The sequence below is a fragment of the Euprymna scolopes genome, chromosome 34, assembly GCF_053919585.1.
Source record: "Euprymna scolopes isolate OS-2025 chromosome 34, ASM5391958v1, whole genome shotgun sequence".
Classification (NCBI taxonomy): domain Eukaryota; kingdom Metazoa; phylum Mollusca; class Cephalopoda; order Sepiida; family Sepiolidae; genus Euprymna; species Euprymna scolopes.
In genome coordinates this window covers 57,515,877-57,532,214 of record NC_136515.1, presented here as the reverse complement: position 1 = coordinate 57,532,214, position 16,338 = coordinate 57,515,877, and the positions used below count along the sequence as shown (strand labels likewise).

The following is a 16,338-nucleotide window of genomic DNA, read 5'->3' as shown; positions in this document are numbered from 1 at the left end:
TCCTGCTTTCCGGCTGAGTACAATATGGTTGTGTTCAAGTCTAACGTAAATAAGTTCTTGATGAGCCGTTCCATATAAGTTATCAAATTTACCAAATTTTCATTACTAATGATTACTGTACACTCTTTAACCCTTATCCTTGAGTGGCCTCTTGGCCTTGATAATGTGGTGATGCCTATGTAAAAAAAAAAAAAAAAAATTATATTTTAATTCATGCAGATTCTGTATTAAATTATTATAGAGCCAATTCTCTATTGATTATTATCCGATATGTAGTAATGACTTCAAAAGTATAAAACATATGACTTCAGTGCCATCCACTAGAACCGAAATTAAAACGTTAGGACTCCAGCCTTATTTATCAGCCCAGCGTCGCTAGAGACTTAAAAATTAAGTGACTTTAAGCTATGAATGCGCAAAAGTAACATAATGAGTAACAGCTTTATTCGACTGATTTTTTTTTTTACAATTTTTACCCCTTAGCAGCTATTTTTACCAACTAAAAACAGAATCAAAATGGTCCCACAAGCCCAAAACCCCTATATATCAAACTGAAGATTTTGTGAAGTAGAGTTTTATGCCATACCTTATCAAAGGCCTTTGATATGTCAAGAGCAATTGTCCTAGAGAGGAAGCCTCCATCAAGATATTCGCTAATCCTAGCAGAACGGAAACCATATTGCATGTCACTAAGAAGGTTATTTTTTCTGATATGGTTGACTACTTCTCTATTCCAGCAGCTTGAATGCAAGGCATTCTTAAATGCAAGGCATACTGATGAGATTTTCCAAGGTGTTGGGAAGCATTTCTCATTAAGACAACGCTTAAATAACTTTGTAAGTATGGGCGCTAGTTTTGGTCGAAGCTTTTTGAGCACTATAAAAATGGAATGCTGTCAGGGCTAGTTGCTTTACTGGAATCAAGGTTTTTTTGATTAATTTGGCAACATCACGTACAGATATTTGTATGTCGCATAGCTTGTTTTCAGATACAAGATACTCTCAGGTAGCCTTGTTATCAACGTTTTTGTTCCAACTTATGTTGTCTGCAAATGATAAGCCGAGGAGTTTAAATATTACAGATATAACAGGCAAGGTCAGCAGCAAACTGTTCTGCCAAATGTACTTCCTGATATTAAACTTCAGTCATAATGTAACTTCCGGTAAAATGTTCAGTTTCTCATATTTATTGATTAATTTGTTAAACTGTTAGGTGAAAGTACAGAATAGTTACCCTCCCCCTCCTTCCCATGTTAAGAACTTTATAAACAACATTATTTCAGAATGGTTCGCAAACTGCAGAAAATGTAGAAAGCCATTTTTAACATGGGACTGATGCTTTGTTAACTATTCTGTACTTTCACCTAACAATTTAATACATGAATTAATAAATAAAAACTAGAAGAGTAAGCAATTCAAAACAGGAAGTCTTTAATATCAGGTACTCAATCTGATTAAACACCACCCGAAAAATGCCGTAATAAAATAAAAAAGGTAATAAAAATAATGAATAATAAAAAGGAAATAAAAATTTCCATGACAAGTGCTCGTCTGAGCTCCAATCTCTGGTCCCCACTCGCCAATCTTTTACAAAAAACACCTGTCTAGCTGAAACCACTGCCAATAATTTTCCCCATTCTTTATCTGTGCCAAAATCAAAACGTAGATTCCATGAACAAAAGTTCTTTCTTAGAAGTGCACGCCTGTGGAACTCTCTTCCGTTTGCCTGTTTCCTCCCTGACTACAACTTGGATGTCTTCAAGTCCAACATAAACAAATTCCTGATAAACTGCCCCCTTAAGTAAGACACTTTATCAAATCTCCATTACTAACGATTACTATCATATTATCCCATCGATTACTGTACACGCAATAACCTTTATCCTCCAGTGGTTTCCAGCCCTTGATAAGTGGTGACTTCCATAGAAAAAAAAAAAAAAAAAATCGCAACTTCTCTTTCAATTTTCAGATTTTGTAATCATGCCCATATGCCTTTATTTTCTTTTAAAAAACTGATAAGTGCTTTTTCTTTTGATGAGTTAAGGGCGAAATAAATTCATTCATTGATATAATAAATAATTTGTTCTACAAAACAGGTACTGTAAAAAAATTGTGCATGTTAACTTAATGGAATAAACGATCAACGTCTTGAAATTTGGAATATAGACTTCTGTCATTTATCTCTAATGTTAGTTCTTATACAGGTTTTAATTAAAAATTCAATTAATCTACTCTTATATAAAAGTCAGTGTGTATGTGTTCATTTTCATAGATTCTGAAACGGCTGAGCCTATCTTTTGCAAATTGAACACATTGCTAATTTATATGTCTGGCAATGTTCTTAGATATGTTTTGTAAAGAAATTCATCCGATAAGTATGAAAAATTTAAAAAATCTGATCTTAAAAATAGCTTTTCTCTCTCATAGATAATATTTTACATTACACCGGCAAGGGAGATAATAAAATTTCAGCAAATTATATTTTCTTAAAAAAAAAAACAGATTTATTATAATCTGTAGATATAGCTTAGTGGTAGAGCATTTGACTACTGATCGAATGATCCTCTGTTCAATCCCAGATGTATTTTAATTAGCGTTTTATTTTAATCTTTTCTTATCAGTGAGTTTAATTTATGATAAAAGAAGAGGTACCATTTAAAATCGCCGCAAATCATTTCTTCATTTGCATATTTTAAAAGTAAACATTAATCAGAATTGACTTTTCCAGGGCATTCATTGTCAGGCCCAAATATCAGCTGACATGATATTGTAAACAAACACAGATAGAATTTGATGAATAACATTATCATTCTTTTTTAATCTTTTTTTTTTTTTTTTTGCAAGTTAGTCCACCATTATCTCTCGTAATATAAAATAATCAATAGAGAATGGATTCTATAAAAATACATATGCAATCTGCATAAATTAAAATATCATGTTTATGTGTATTGTATGACTGGGCAACGCCAGGCTACCAGATAGTAATCAATAAAGTTAAACATTCATTAAATCTTGATTCTAGTAAAGCAACTCGCCCTGACGGCATTCCAATTATAGTGCTGAAAAAACTTCAGCCAGAACTAACTCCCATACTTACAAAACTGTTTCAGCATTGTCTTAAGGTGAACTGGAAAACCTCATCAGTATGCTCCGTATTTAAAAATTCAGGTGATCACTCATCTCCCTTTCAGTACAGACCAATAAGTCTCCTGTGCGTCATGAGTAAGTTGCTGGAATCTGTTAAATAGAGAAGTAGTCAACCACCCCAATAAAAATAACCTTAGTGATATGCAATATGGTTTCCGTTCTGCTAGATCTACAGCAGATGGACTAACGGTTATATCTTATAGGATTAGCAAATCTCTTGACAGAGGCTTCCTTTCTAAGGCAATTGCTCTTGACATATCAAAGGCCTTTGGTAGAGTATGGCATAAAGGTCTACTTCACAAAATCTCCAGCTACGGTATAGCTGGAAATGTCTTATCAATTATTAAATCATTTCTCTCTGATAGGTTCACAAAAGTAGGGGTTGATGGGCAGAAATTAGAAGCTCACAGTATTAATGCAGGAGTCCCTCAGAGGTGCATCCTGGGCCTAACACACTTCCTGATCTACATCAATTATCTCCCAAATCACATCCTAAAATCATTTGTAGACATTTATGCTGATGACATTGCCATCTACAGTAACACTTCAAAGGTCGTAAATGACCAAGTTCTCTCTGATTTTCTCTTTTCGGATCTTGAGCACATGGGACAATGAGGAAAGAGGTGGCTGGTTACTTTTAATGAATCTAAAACCAAGCTTCTATCTTTACATCATCAACACTGAGCCCCGTCTGGCATCAATTGAAATGAATGGCTGTTGTTTTGGGAGGCTCCATGTTTTGACAAGTTTCTGGGTTTGACCATTACTCTTGATCTAAAATGGAACACATACATCGAATCCATTGCCAAGGTTGCTGGAAAAATGGTGGGATCATTCTAATGCTCTAGTAAATATCTCACTCCTGATGGAATTCTCTACCTGTAAAAGAGCCAAGTACGTCCAAGGATGGAGTACTGTTGCCACATCTGGGCAGGAGCTGCTAGAAAGATCTTATCCTACCTTGACAGAGTTCAAAATACACCTCGTAGCTTAGTGGGTGATGCCCTTTTCTCTTCCCTGCAACCTCTTTGCCACAGAAGAGATGTTGCGAGCCTGTCTCTGCTTCATTGTTATTTTCATAGCAAGTCCTCATCTGAGTTCCAATCTATGGTCCCTTTCACCAAACTTTCATGAAAAACACTCGTCTAACTGAAACCACTATCAATTATTTCATCCACTCTTTTTCTGTGCATAAACCTAAACGTATATTCCATGAACAAAGTTTCTTTCTTAGAACTGCATGCCTGTGGAACTCTTCCGTTTTCTTGCTTTCTAGCCGATTACAATATGGTCATCTTCAAGTCCAATGTAAACAAGTTCTTGATGAGCTGTTCCCTTAAATAATCCAATTTACCAAATTTTCACTACTAACGATTACTATGATATTGCCCCATTGATCCTCAAGTGGCTTCCAGGCCTTGATAAGTGGTGACTTCTCTGTAAAAAAAAAAAAAAAGAAAAGTTCAACAGCATTGTTTATTATTCCCCATAACTAAGTTGGTCCGTTTTATGACTTTGGCAGTTCTCACAGACAAATCAAATTAGTTTATTTTAATGCATTTTCATTTTAATAAAAGCATAACTTTTGTAAATTAGTTGTAATTTTACTTTATTTTATCATTATTTTTGTTTGAAGTTTGACTATTTTATTTATACAGAGGATTAGTCTATACTATTAATAAACTTCTAAATGTTTATTTATTTATGTGTGTGTGCCTATATACCAATAAAAATTTCGAACGGATGCACCAAATTGAAAAGTTCTTTTTTTTTTCCTGAAAGGTGTGAGCCCCTAGATTGTCCTTATCTATATATGGTTCGTAACGATCAATGCTGAGTCACACAAAAAGCCCCAAATAAGGGTTTTTGGTGGATTTATCGAAAAAGTTATCTGCCCATGTCAACGGAATTTAGCACTGTCTGTATACAGTTGCGGTAACATCTTTCGGCACACAGATAGGATGTGTGGTGCAATGGATAACGCATCTGACTATGGATCAGAAGATTCCAGGTTCGAATCCTGGCAAGTTCGTAATAATTTTAATCATCATTTTATCAAAGGTTTATTCATTATCCTTACCCTTAGTTAGGGTATTTTTGTTTTTTCAGTGATTTTGTTTTGTACATATGGGGATTTCTCATACTCCAAGTTCACAGGGTAAGCGTTGATGGTAAGATGATGTTGAGTGTACTTGATGTTGAGTGTACTTGATTTTGTGTTTGGCGCCGCTAGTATAAAATATTTATAGAGTAGAATGAACCTATTATTATATAAAACCTAAAATGAGTAAGTTGCTAGAATCTGTGTTAAATACAGAAGTAATAAAACATCTCAACAAAAATAACCTTCTTAGTGACACTCAATATGGTTTCCGTTCTGCTAGATCTACAGCAGATGTCCTTACAGTTATATCGCATAGGATTAGCAAATCTCTCGACGGTGGCAATCTTTCTAGGGCAATTGCTCTTGACATATCTAAAGCCTTTGATAGGGTATGGCATAAAGGTTTACTTCATAAGATCGCTAGCTATGGTATAGCTGGAAAAGTCTTCTCAATTATTAAATCATTTCTTTCTGATAGGTTCATAAGAGTAGTAGTTGAGGGGCAAAAATCAGAAGCTCACAGTATTAATGCCGGTGTCCCTCAGGGATCCATCCTGGGCCCAACTCTTTTCCTGATCTACATTAATGATCTTCCAAATCATATCCTTACATCATTTGTAGACATTTATGCTGACGACACTACCATTTATGGTACCACATCTAAGACAGTAAACGAGCAAGTTCTCTCCAATTCTCTCTCCTCTGATCTTGAGCACGTAGTACAATGGGGAAAGGAGTGGCTGGTTACTTTTAATGCATCTAAAACCAAGCTTCTCTCTTTACATCATCAACATTCTAATTCACATTTGTCATCAATTGAAATGAATGGCTCTCGTCTTCAGGAGGCCTCAAGTTTTGACAAGCTTCTGGGCTTGACCATTACTCCTGATCTTAAATGGAACACGTATATCAAATCTGTTGCCAAGGCCGCTGGAAAAATGGTGGGATCTTTCTATCGATCCAGTAGATATCTCACTGCTGATGCTATTCTCTACCTATATAAGAGCCAGGTACGTCCAAGGATGGAATACTGTTGCCACATCTGGGCAGGAGCTGCTAGAAAGGACTTGTCCTGCCTTGATAGAGTTCAAAATAGACTTCGTAGCCTCGTAGGAGATGTCCTTTTCTCCTCCTTGCAACCTCTATCTCACAGAAGAGATGTTGCGAGTTTGTCTCTGATGTATCGTTATTTTCATGGAAAGTGTTCAACTGAGCTTCAATCTATGGTCCCCCCTCACCAAACTTTCACAAGAAACACTCGTCTAGCTGTAAACACTATCAATAATTTCCCCCACTCTTTATCTGTGCTTAAACCTAAACGTAGATTCCATGAACAAAGCTTCTTTCTTAGAACTGCACGCCTGTGGAATTGTCTTCCGTTTTCCTGCTTTCCGGCTGACTACAATATGGTTGTGTTCAAGTCTAAAGTAAATAAGTTCTTGATGAGCCGTTCCATATAAGTTATTAAATTTACCAAATTTTCATTACTAATGATTACTATATTGACAAATTTCTACTGTACACTCTTTAACCCTTATCCTTGAGTGGCCTCTGGGCCTTGATAATGTGGTGATACCTTTGAAAAAAAAAAAAAAAACAAAAAAAAAAAAAAAACTTCTCATAATACATTTTTACAGGATTTTAAGATTGAATCCTTATTTTCATTTCAAACTAAGTTTTATCAACAAATTTAACTAATTTGGCAGGCGATGTTCAAGGACGTATGTATGCATTACCTCGGATAGTGTAGACAGTTGGAGGGCGTCTCACACCTTCCCCCCTTTATATTTAACCTAGTTGATTCTTTACTTCCGGTTGCAGAACATACTTGGGCATTCTGACGTACTTTCATTATAACTGATTAAACCAATTTACTCCTCCTAAAAAAAAAAAATAAAAAAAAAAAAAAAAAAAAATCGCACACGTCTAAACACTTAATTTTAACTAAAAGGCCTCTAACTCTTTTTCCTTTTTCTCTTCTTTCTATTTTTCTGGGTTTTCATTTTCATCAAATGACTGGCATTGAGTAAGACCAGAAGTTCATTGTCCCCTGAGGATGTTTTTTTAAGACTGAAACAGTAAATTTATTGTAGCGACTTATGGTAATTTTGTTGGCCTAAATTGAATAAAATAATCTCTAGCTCTTTTCATTGACCTGGTTGAAATTCAGTGGTTTCTACTTTTGGATATGTTTAACCTTGAATGAATATTTATATATATCTATGTATCTACTATTATATAAAAGGAACTTTGTGTGTGCATGAAAGTTCGTTCTCTACAGACTCGTAAACGGCTGGGCCGATTTAATAAAAAAATTTCACACAAACGTAGTTTATGTGCCTGGCAGAGTTCTTAGATGGGTTTTGTATCAGAAGGTCTTCAATAAGTATCGATAATTGAAAAAAGCCTTATACAGCTTAACATCACAAGTACATTTGAGAAGTTTTATTATAGCACAAGCAGAAAGGCTCAGCATATAAAATCAACAATAAATTCTTTGACGTGACAGGGGCGCGTTCGAAATGAAGGTTTCTGTTTAGAGCGCAATTAAACCATGATACTTGACTTCTGCATTTTAAACTTTAATTCCAGCCATTATAAAAAAATAATTTTATAAAAAAATCAACAGTAAGTTCTCTACAGTGCAATGTAAACTACAATGTATTGTAGAATAAGTTACTGTGGGGAGGCACGTGAAGCATCCTCCTGATGCACCGCGGTGGGTCCCCAACTAGAGCAGACAGTTAATCGATTTGATTGAAAAGTGGACAATTTCACGGATTTTGATGACAATAAAATATGGTAGGGTGAAACATTCGTTAATCCTCATTTAATCCTGGACAACGCCTGGTCTACCTGCTAGTACTATTATAAAAGAAAGAACTGTGCGTGTGTGAGAGTTTTTTTCCCTATGGACTTGGAAACAACTGGGCCAATTTGAAAAAAAAAAAATTTCACATAAAGATACTTAATATATCTGGGAGTGTCCTTACGTAGGTTTTGTATCGGAATGCATCTGATAAGTATCAAAAAATCGATAATCGACCAAATCCGATTTTGACCAAAATCAACACTTTTATACAACCTAACATCACAAGTGCATTTGATAAGTTTTATCACCGCACAAGCAGAAAGACACAGCCTATAAAATCAACTGTAGATGTTTTTTTTACAAGACCTATCAGAAATGAAGGTTTCTTTTTCAGAGCACAATTGAATCATGATACTTGACTTTTATGTTTAACTTTAATTCAAGTGATTATGTAAAAATAATTTCATAAAATCAATAGTTAGTTCTTTGATAAGACAGGGGCGCATTCAAAATGAATGTTTCTGTTTAGAGCACAATTGAGCCATGATACTTGACTTTTGCATTTTAAACTTTAAGTGAAGCCATTATTTGCAGATAAATTCAACACTAAATTCTCTACAATGCAATATGTAGACTACAATTCAGGGAAGCATATGAAGCGTCCTCTCAGTACACTGCGGAGGGGGTATTCTTTAACTAGAGCAGGCAATCAATAAACTTGATTTAAAAAAAAAAAAAAAAAAATGGGTGATTTTAACAAGTATGGGAGGGTGGAATATTTGTTGATCCTCATTCAATCCCAGACAACATCGGGTCACCTTGCTAGTATATATTATAAAACAGTCATGTCGAACTGCAAGAAGGGACACTTCACATGTCTCTTTACCTGTAGTCACAAATGCAGGTCTGCGTAGTATGGTGCATGATCAGATCTAGGCTGGTTGCGTGTATTAACCTCAACATGCTCAAGATCGATAACAGAGCTCCTCAGGGGCGCCTCAGGCGATCATCAATAAACTAACCCTTTCAGGAAGAAAAAAGGCTAAGTCTCAGAAGAGTGGAACTCCTAGAACTGCACAGGACCAGCATTACACTGTAATCAATAGAGAAAAGGTATTTTCAGAAATGCTCTAGACCAGGGGTCTCCAAACTATGGCCTGTGGAGCTCTTATGGAAAATACAAAAATATTCAGGAAAACATTCTGTAGCATAGTACATATGAGCGCATGAGAAAATATCAGCAGCAGAGAAGAATAGCTGACTTGCGAAGAGATTAGCAGCAGCAGCATCCAGAAAACACACATATGCAAATTAGGAAGTGTACAAAAAAAAAAAGAAAAGAAAAGATGCACCATGTAGTAGAGAGAAGCAAAGTGCGATGTCAAAGAAATGAAAGTGTAAAGTCGAGGATGAGGATGAGAATGGGCCAGCTGTGGCTGGCACGCAGTCGCAGGAAAGAGAAACATGGACCAAGCTATATGGACATGTGGCAGCAAGAGATTTTTTAAGTGGTGTCGAAATGGGAGAGTAATGGTTATAAAAACTTTTGTTAAAAAAGAAAAAAATGCTGACACAGATTTTTATTTATTTATTTTCTTTGCTGGTTTGTAACTGCAACGTTACATATCTTACACAGACTAGAATCTATTTGATTCGATGCGTTGCCATCACAAGATATTTATAAGCACATATTTGTGGAAACCAGAAAATTTACAGGAGCAAAGTTGATGGGCCTGTCACTGTTCTCACATTGTGCGTGTCCAAACCCAAATGTCCTAGTACACGCCTCGAGATCTCATTTGCTGGTCTCATTCGAGCATCCCAGTTCCTTACCACTCTTAGACAGTTACCAGATAAGATGCGATCTACAGTTACTTGGAGGTTGTGGTAGAACTGATCTTCGTCCTCCTTGGTTGCATTGACCATTAGAGCATCGCTGGTCATGACACTGACAATGTTGATGGTATTTATTTTTTTCTCATAGTGAGAAATTAGACACATGGGTTAAAAAGTAGGACTAAAGAGTCAGCGCCCCTGAGAAGGAGCACTGATCTGAAAAAGAGAAAAAAAAATACCAGGACACCTCCATCGGTATTCCCAAGTAGGGATGCCTCAGGCGATCATCAATAATAAACCCTTTCAGGAAGAAAAAAAAGGCAAAGTCCGAGAAGAGTGGAATTCCTAGAACTGCACAGGACCAGCATCATACTGCAATCAACAGAGAAAAGGTCATTTTAGAAATGGGTTCTCCAAACTACGGCCCACAGGCCAGATCTGGTCTGCCAAAATCTTTAATCCAGCCTGAGAGTAGATAGAAGCTGTACAAGGTGGAATGATAAAACTGTCGTCCAATAAAAGATGACATGATTCCATTTCCATTTAATGAAAACCGGTTTTCTTTTTTTTTTTTGTTGTTGTAGACCATCTTCTAATTGGCCAGCTGTGTACAAATCCCAAGAGCAATAGGAGCCTTCTATTATATCTCAACATGACAGTGTTCAATGAGCGAGGTTGGAGATGCACTGCTGTACAACTCATGTTCTCTACCAATCCCAAGTTATGACAACAAGACCACTGCCAGCACCCTCTAAATGCAAATCCTGATGGTTCAATGCTTGAGGGCACAGCTCAACACATCGGACAACTCATGGCTATGGCCTTTGATGTAGTTTCAAGTGATGGCCACATCATGTCACCTCACATCTCTGAAGTCGGCTTGAAAGTCAACATCAAAGTGTACCTGGATGTACTGAAGAGTATGGCGATCATTTGGTGCAATCAAGTGGCCTCTGGCAGACCCTAGGTATGGCAGCAGAACTCGGTGGCAGTCCACAAGTCTAAAGAGACCCAGGCTTGGCTTCAGGAGTGCTACGACTTTGTACCCTTCTCTCATTGGCCACCCTCCTCTCCAGACCTGAGCATGCTGGACTACTTCGTTTGATCATACATGGAGAACATCACGAACATGACTTCCCACAACACCAAAGCTAGCCTGATTGCTGCCATCTGCCGATCTCCCACCAGTGCTTGTGGAAAAAGCATGCTCCCAAATCCGGATTTGTATAGAGGTGGTGATTGAAGTTGAAGGCGGCTACATTTAATAGATGTCAGCTCTACTAGATAATCAAGGTACCTGAATCGATGTTTTCAATAAAAGTTTTAAAATAAAACTGTAGGGTTGTTTTCTTTAGGGCAACAATTTTATTGTTCTACCTTTGTAGAAGTGAAAGCTGAAACCGTACACACACACACACACACACACACACACACACACACAAAACGTCAATCGGAATTGTACAGGGTGACCCAAAAAAAACAAAACAAAAGCTAAATGGAGGCCATCTAGAACATATGCTGTAGAATGGAGAAAAAAAGGCCAAAAACCCCAATGTTTTGATGTGATGTTTTGAATATAATAAACTAGTTATGACCAAAGTTTCATTTCATTCGGACAAAACACTAAGAAACAGGGCCTAATTAGAGTTGGGGCCCGTTTTTTTTTGGGTACCCTGTATAAACATTTCTCCAAAACACGACAACACCAACTTCTAAAAAATCCGATTCCCAAATTGTAATTAACAATTCTCTAAAATACGAATCTTGTTAATAGCCTAACCTGACACAAAAGATGCTAAACACAATCATTTCTAATACAATTCTGAACTTTTGAGATGAGATGTGGACGTTTGGACAATTATTCTCATCTTGAGTGTTATTGGCACAATGTTGACAATTAGCATAGACATTCGGTGAAATAGAGTCATAGGAAAACCTATTTTAGTGACCCCCGAAGATTGGACTTTCTTTAAGAATTACGAACACACCCATGGTCTGAATTCTTGCAATGCAGAGTTAACCCCTCTTTTTCTTAGTTGAGAGAAGGAAACATGAATTTCATACCCGAGGAAGGTCGTAGGTTTCAACGACCGAAACGTTGTGTCAGCAAGATGAGGATAATTAGTAACCGAAACAATACAAATCAATCATTTCTCTTTTTCTCCTACTGAACATTTGATGTGGTCGCACTTAATTGCATTACGTTTACTCACTGCTTCGGAAAATGCTTTTTACTCTTATTTTTTCATTTCATTTCAATAAGAATTCACTCATGCGAAACAATACTTATTTGCATTAGTGAAATATTGTCATCACACAAAAATAACAAGATTCTGCCTTGTAAGCAGAGGGTTATGGGTTCAATCCCTGTTGAATGATACACGGCACGACTCACTCGTTTACATTTTGGAATTTGTGAGATGAGGATTGGTTATTCATATCAGTTTTGAGTGTCATTTTCACAACGTCTCGGTCGATGTAACCTCTGACCTTCTTTAGGTGTAACTTGTTGAACCCGGGAATGTTTCTGTTGAGCTCGGGAATTTGGACTGAATCTTGAACGGAACCCTTACTTCACAACATGGAACAAGAGAATGCTACCCCCATGAAGTAAAATAAGGGTTCTATTCGAAATTCCCGAGTTCGACAAGTTACACCTGAAGAAGGTTGGAGGTTACATCGACCGAAACGTTGTGAAAATGACATTCAAGATGAGAACAGTAGTCCGATGAATCCAAATAATACGGATCATTCCTTTACCTCATGACTTCACATGACGCCTGCTACACAATATGCACTCAGATCCTTGACCACTCAATGACCTTTTTTTTTTTTTTTTTACTTGGGAGTCACCACTTATCAAGGCCCGAAGGCCACTCGAGGATAAAGGTTAAGAAATGTAAGGTAGCAGTGTAGTATTCATTAATGGTGTAGATTGGGTAGAATTTGATTATTTATGGAGACGGCTCAACAAGAACTTGTTTATATTGGATTTGAAGGCTACCATGTTGTATTCAACCGAGAAGCAGGCCAGCAGAACAGTGTTCCACAGGCGGGAAGTTTTTGGAAAGAAACTCTGTTCATGGAATCTGCATTTAGATAGAGATTGAGAGAAATTTTATATAGTGATTGTAACTAGTCAGGTGCGTTTTGTAAAAATTTGGCAAGGGGAGGGAACCATAGATTGGAGTTCAGTCGAGCACTTGCCATGAAAATTACAATAGAGCAGAGACAGGTTCGCAACATCTCATCTATGGAAAAGAGGTTGCAAGAAAGAGAAAAGGGCATCACCTATTAGGTTTTGAAACCGGTTTTGAACTATTTATACCTAATGTAACGAAGCACAGACATGCATATGGTGGTCATATATGCAAATGACGAGCTATGTGTGAAGTGACGTCATGGCAAAGAAAAAAAAAAGATATAAAAAGAAGTTTGTATGTTTTATTTGAGAAAGTACCTGTAAATAAATGCTACTTTAAGAAAGGGAGTACAGTTGTCTTGGTCTCATTTGCGATGGAGCCTACAATGTGTTGGGTCCCGAGTGTCTATATATTAACACGTGTGTTAATATATAGACACTCTGGACTACATTACACTAGCCCTAATCCAATCCGATTTCCGATAGGCATGCACTGATTTTATGATGAAGGATTGTATGGTTTCTGATTATAGCACGTGTATATTTCATTGTGTCGTTTTAGGGAAAATGTGTGTTTGCACTCGTATAAAATAATTAATAATCGAACACATAGCATAGAATAAACAACAAAACATGTTTTAAAATAAAACGACAAAAGATTTATTTCAGCGGTCGAAAGTTGGACAGTGTTCATGCGTGAAAAAGGATTAGAAAGTTTTTAAGTATGTAAGCCAGGCAGCTGTTATCTTCAATGGAAATTATCTATGCTGGAGTGTCAAGTGGACAGGGATGAGAAAGAGAGAAAAAGAGAGAGGAGGGCGTCTGTCTTTGTTGCTTGTCGAGTTCTCTCTGCTAGCTAACTGAGGTTTCCAAAGAGGATAAAAACGTTCCTTAGGGGACAAAGGGAATCAATGCGCCCTGCCAGCTGATTGGTTAGTGTATGGCCAAATCGCTAAGTATGGGGGGGGGTGACATTGATTCACGAGAGAAAATAAGATCTTCAATTTACTCTTATTCATCCCAAACAAGGCATATTGCCACTTAAATGTAAAAGGTTATTATTTGGAGCCATGTTACCATGTCAACAGAGGCTCTATGTAGGGAGGTGAGCAGCAAGATGTCTATTCACATTACGTTTAAATTTCAGCATATTGATACTATCAGGGAAGCAAGAAATAGGGAGGGAATTTTACAATTTAGTAGTTTGATGGGGGAAAAAAAAACTATTAGAAGACTTTCCAGCATTTAGGAACCTTAACAGTGAAGAGGTGGGATTGTGCTGCTTGTCGGGAGTATGTTGAAAGGGCACGAGTGTTACAAGTTCATCAGTTTTTAAATAATCAAATTCTACCAAATCTCCCCCATTACCAATCATGGTGGTGGTGTCTCACCATGATTCAATCTTTATCCACGAGTGGCATTTGGGCCTTGATAATTAGTGACTCCCTAGTAAACAGAAACAAAAATAAAAGAAACAAAACAAGAAGAGCTGCAAAAGTAAGCTTTAAGATACATCATATATTGCTGAGCGTATGAGGACCAGTCAAGGGCACCAGGGAAGGCCATCTCAGAAAGATATTATTCCTCAACATGAACCCCATTAACACTAGGTAGCCAATACTGCAAATAGATTTTTCGTATTTTGTGGTGGGTGTTAATTGCACTGGGGTACTAGTTTCCAATTGATGACACAACAATCCAGTTTCAAATCTTAACTTCAAACACTCATCCATCCTAGCCACACTGAAGAGTCATACCCGACATTGAATATCCTTTTCCACTCAGCTCATAACAAAATTATCTCCCTTTCCAGATCAGAGTTATCTCCCTTGGTAAAAAGTGATTTAAATCCTAAATCTTGTGATGATGATCATCATCATCTGTTTAACACCCATTTTACATGCTGACATGTATTGAATGTTTTTTTTATAAATTGAATTACAAACTAACCTATCTCTGCCCAGGTCCTTATTTTTAGACCCTTTTTCTCTCAAGCCCATTTTAATAACTTTCTCACAGAGATTCTTCCCTTGCTCAACAGTGGTAATGCTCTGCTGGTTAGTCATGACAGAATTTCCCATACTTATGCCATCCACCCTCTAACTCTTGCAATCAATTTGACATGAAGAACTCATTTATTTACGTCAATAGTCTATAACTTTTGACCGTTTTTTTAACGGGCAAAAATGTCTGGTATTTGAAAAACTACAGTTAATAGTTAAAAAACAAAAACAAAAAAGCTATTTATTAAAAATTAGTAAGTAGTCTTGATTCTGTGCTTGCAATTTGAGTTGTGAATTTCATTTGCTTTCGTCATCGTCCTTCTTCTGTTTAATATCCATTTTACATGCCGACATAAATGGAATAGCTTTTAGAAATTGGCTTCAAAACTAACCTATCCCTGTCCATGTCTTCATTCATCCATCTTTCTCTCCAGTCCATTCCTATCGCTTTCTCCCATGTTTTCCTTGTGAAATGACCCTGCTATCTCAACTGTTCTACAACTACTAACTTAAGAATTCCTATCCATTCATTCAAGATGGCCATACCATCAAAGTCTTCTGGTTTGCACACATCTTATCCTGTCAAGATAAAAACTTCCTCTGAGGTCATCAGATCTAAACATGTCTTTAAGACTTACACCACACATCCTCACATTGTATACACATACCTGATAGACTCTTCCCTTGTTCAACAGTGGTAACACTCTACTGGTTAGTAAAGAAATCATCGATCCTTTCAACATGGCCATACTATCGAAGTCTCCTGTTCAGAACACATTTCCCCATACTGTCCCGTCTAGATTTAATTTTCTTCTGAAGTCGTCAGATCTTTGTCTTTAAGACTCGCATTACGCATCCATTCTATCTGTCCGTAGTTGAAGGTACACACACATGCACACATAACAGCTAGTAGCCAAACTGCACTGAACGATTGGGTTCAAGTTATCAAATTGATGTCGCCGGTGATGAAAGGTCACATATATAGCCCAGACAAAAAGGCAAAAGAGAGAAACAAACAGCCACCTAGCAAAGCAACAGGAGACCCACACACCCTCCTGTCCACACTTAGTTTGGTGCCTGCACACGAGGCAATAAAAAATAAAGGAAAGAATATTTTCTATATTTTTATACAAAACAAAGTTTGTGTTACGAGTTTTTTCTGGTTGATGAAAAATGCGATTGCACAACATATCATTTCTCTCCATGCAACGCATGTTCTCAACCCCCACTGGTCAAGTTTCACTTACATCATCACACTGCTTACACATGTCTGATAGACCATTTCCTTGTTTAAA

At 36.9% G+C, this 16,338-nt stretch overlaps 1 protein-coding gene, 1 long non-coding RNA gene and 1 other non-coding gene across 7 annotated transcripts in view; 2 read left to right on the top strand and 1 right to left on the bottom strand.

The window, feature by feature from the left end:
• Window positions 1-16,338, top strand: part of LOC145259268 (uncharacterized) — a 112,661-nt gene that overhangs the window by 47,861 nt on the left and 48,462 nt on the right. The window lies entirely within an intron of this gene.
• The window catches only part of LOC145259266 (polyprenol dehydrogenase-like), a 244,249-nt gene that overhangs the window by 222,128 nt on the left and 5,783 nt on the right, over window positions 1-16,338 (bottom strand). The window lies entirely within an intron of this gene.
• Trnah-aug (transfer RNA histidin (anticodon AUG)) lies at window positions 5,106-5,178 on the top strand. The gene has a single exon. It is a non-coding gene; the product is annotated as a tRNA-His (tRNA).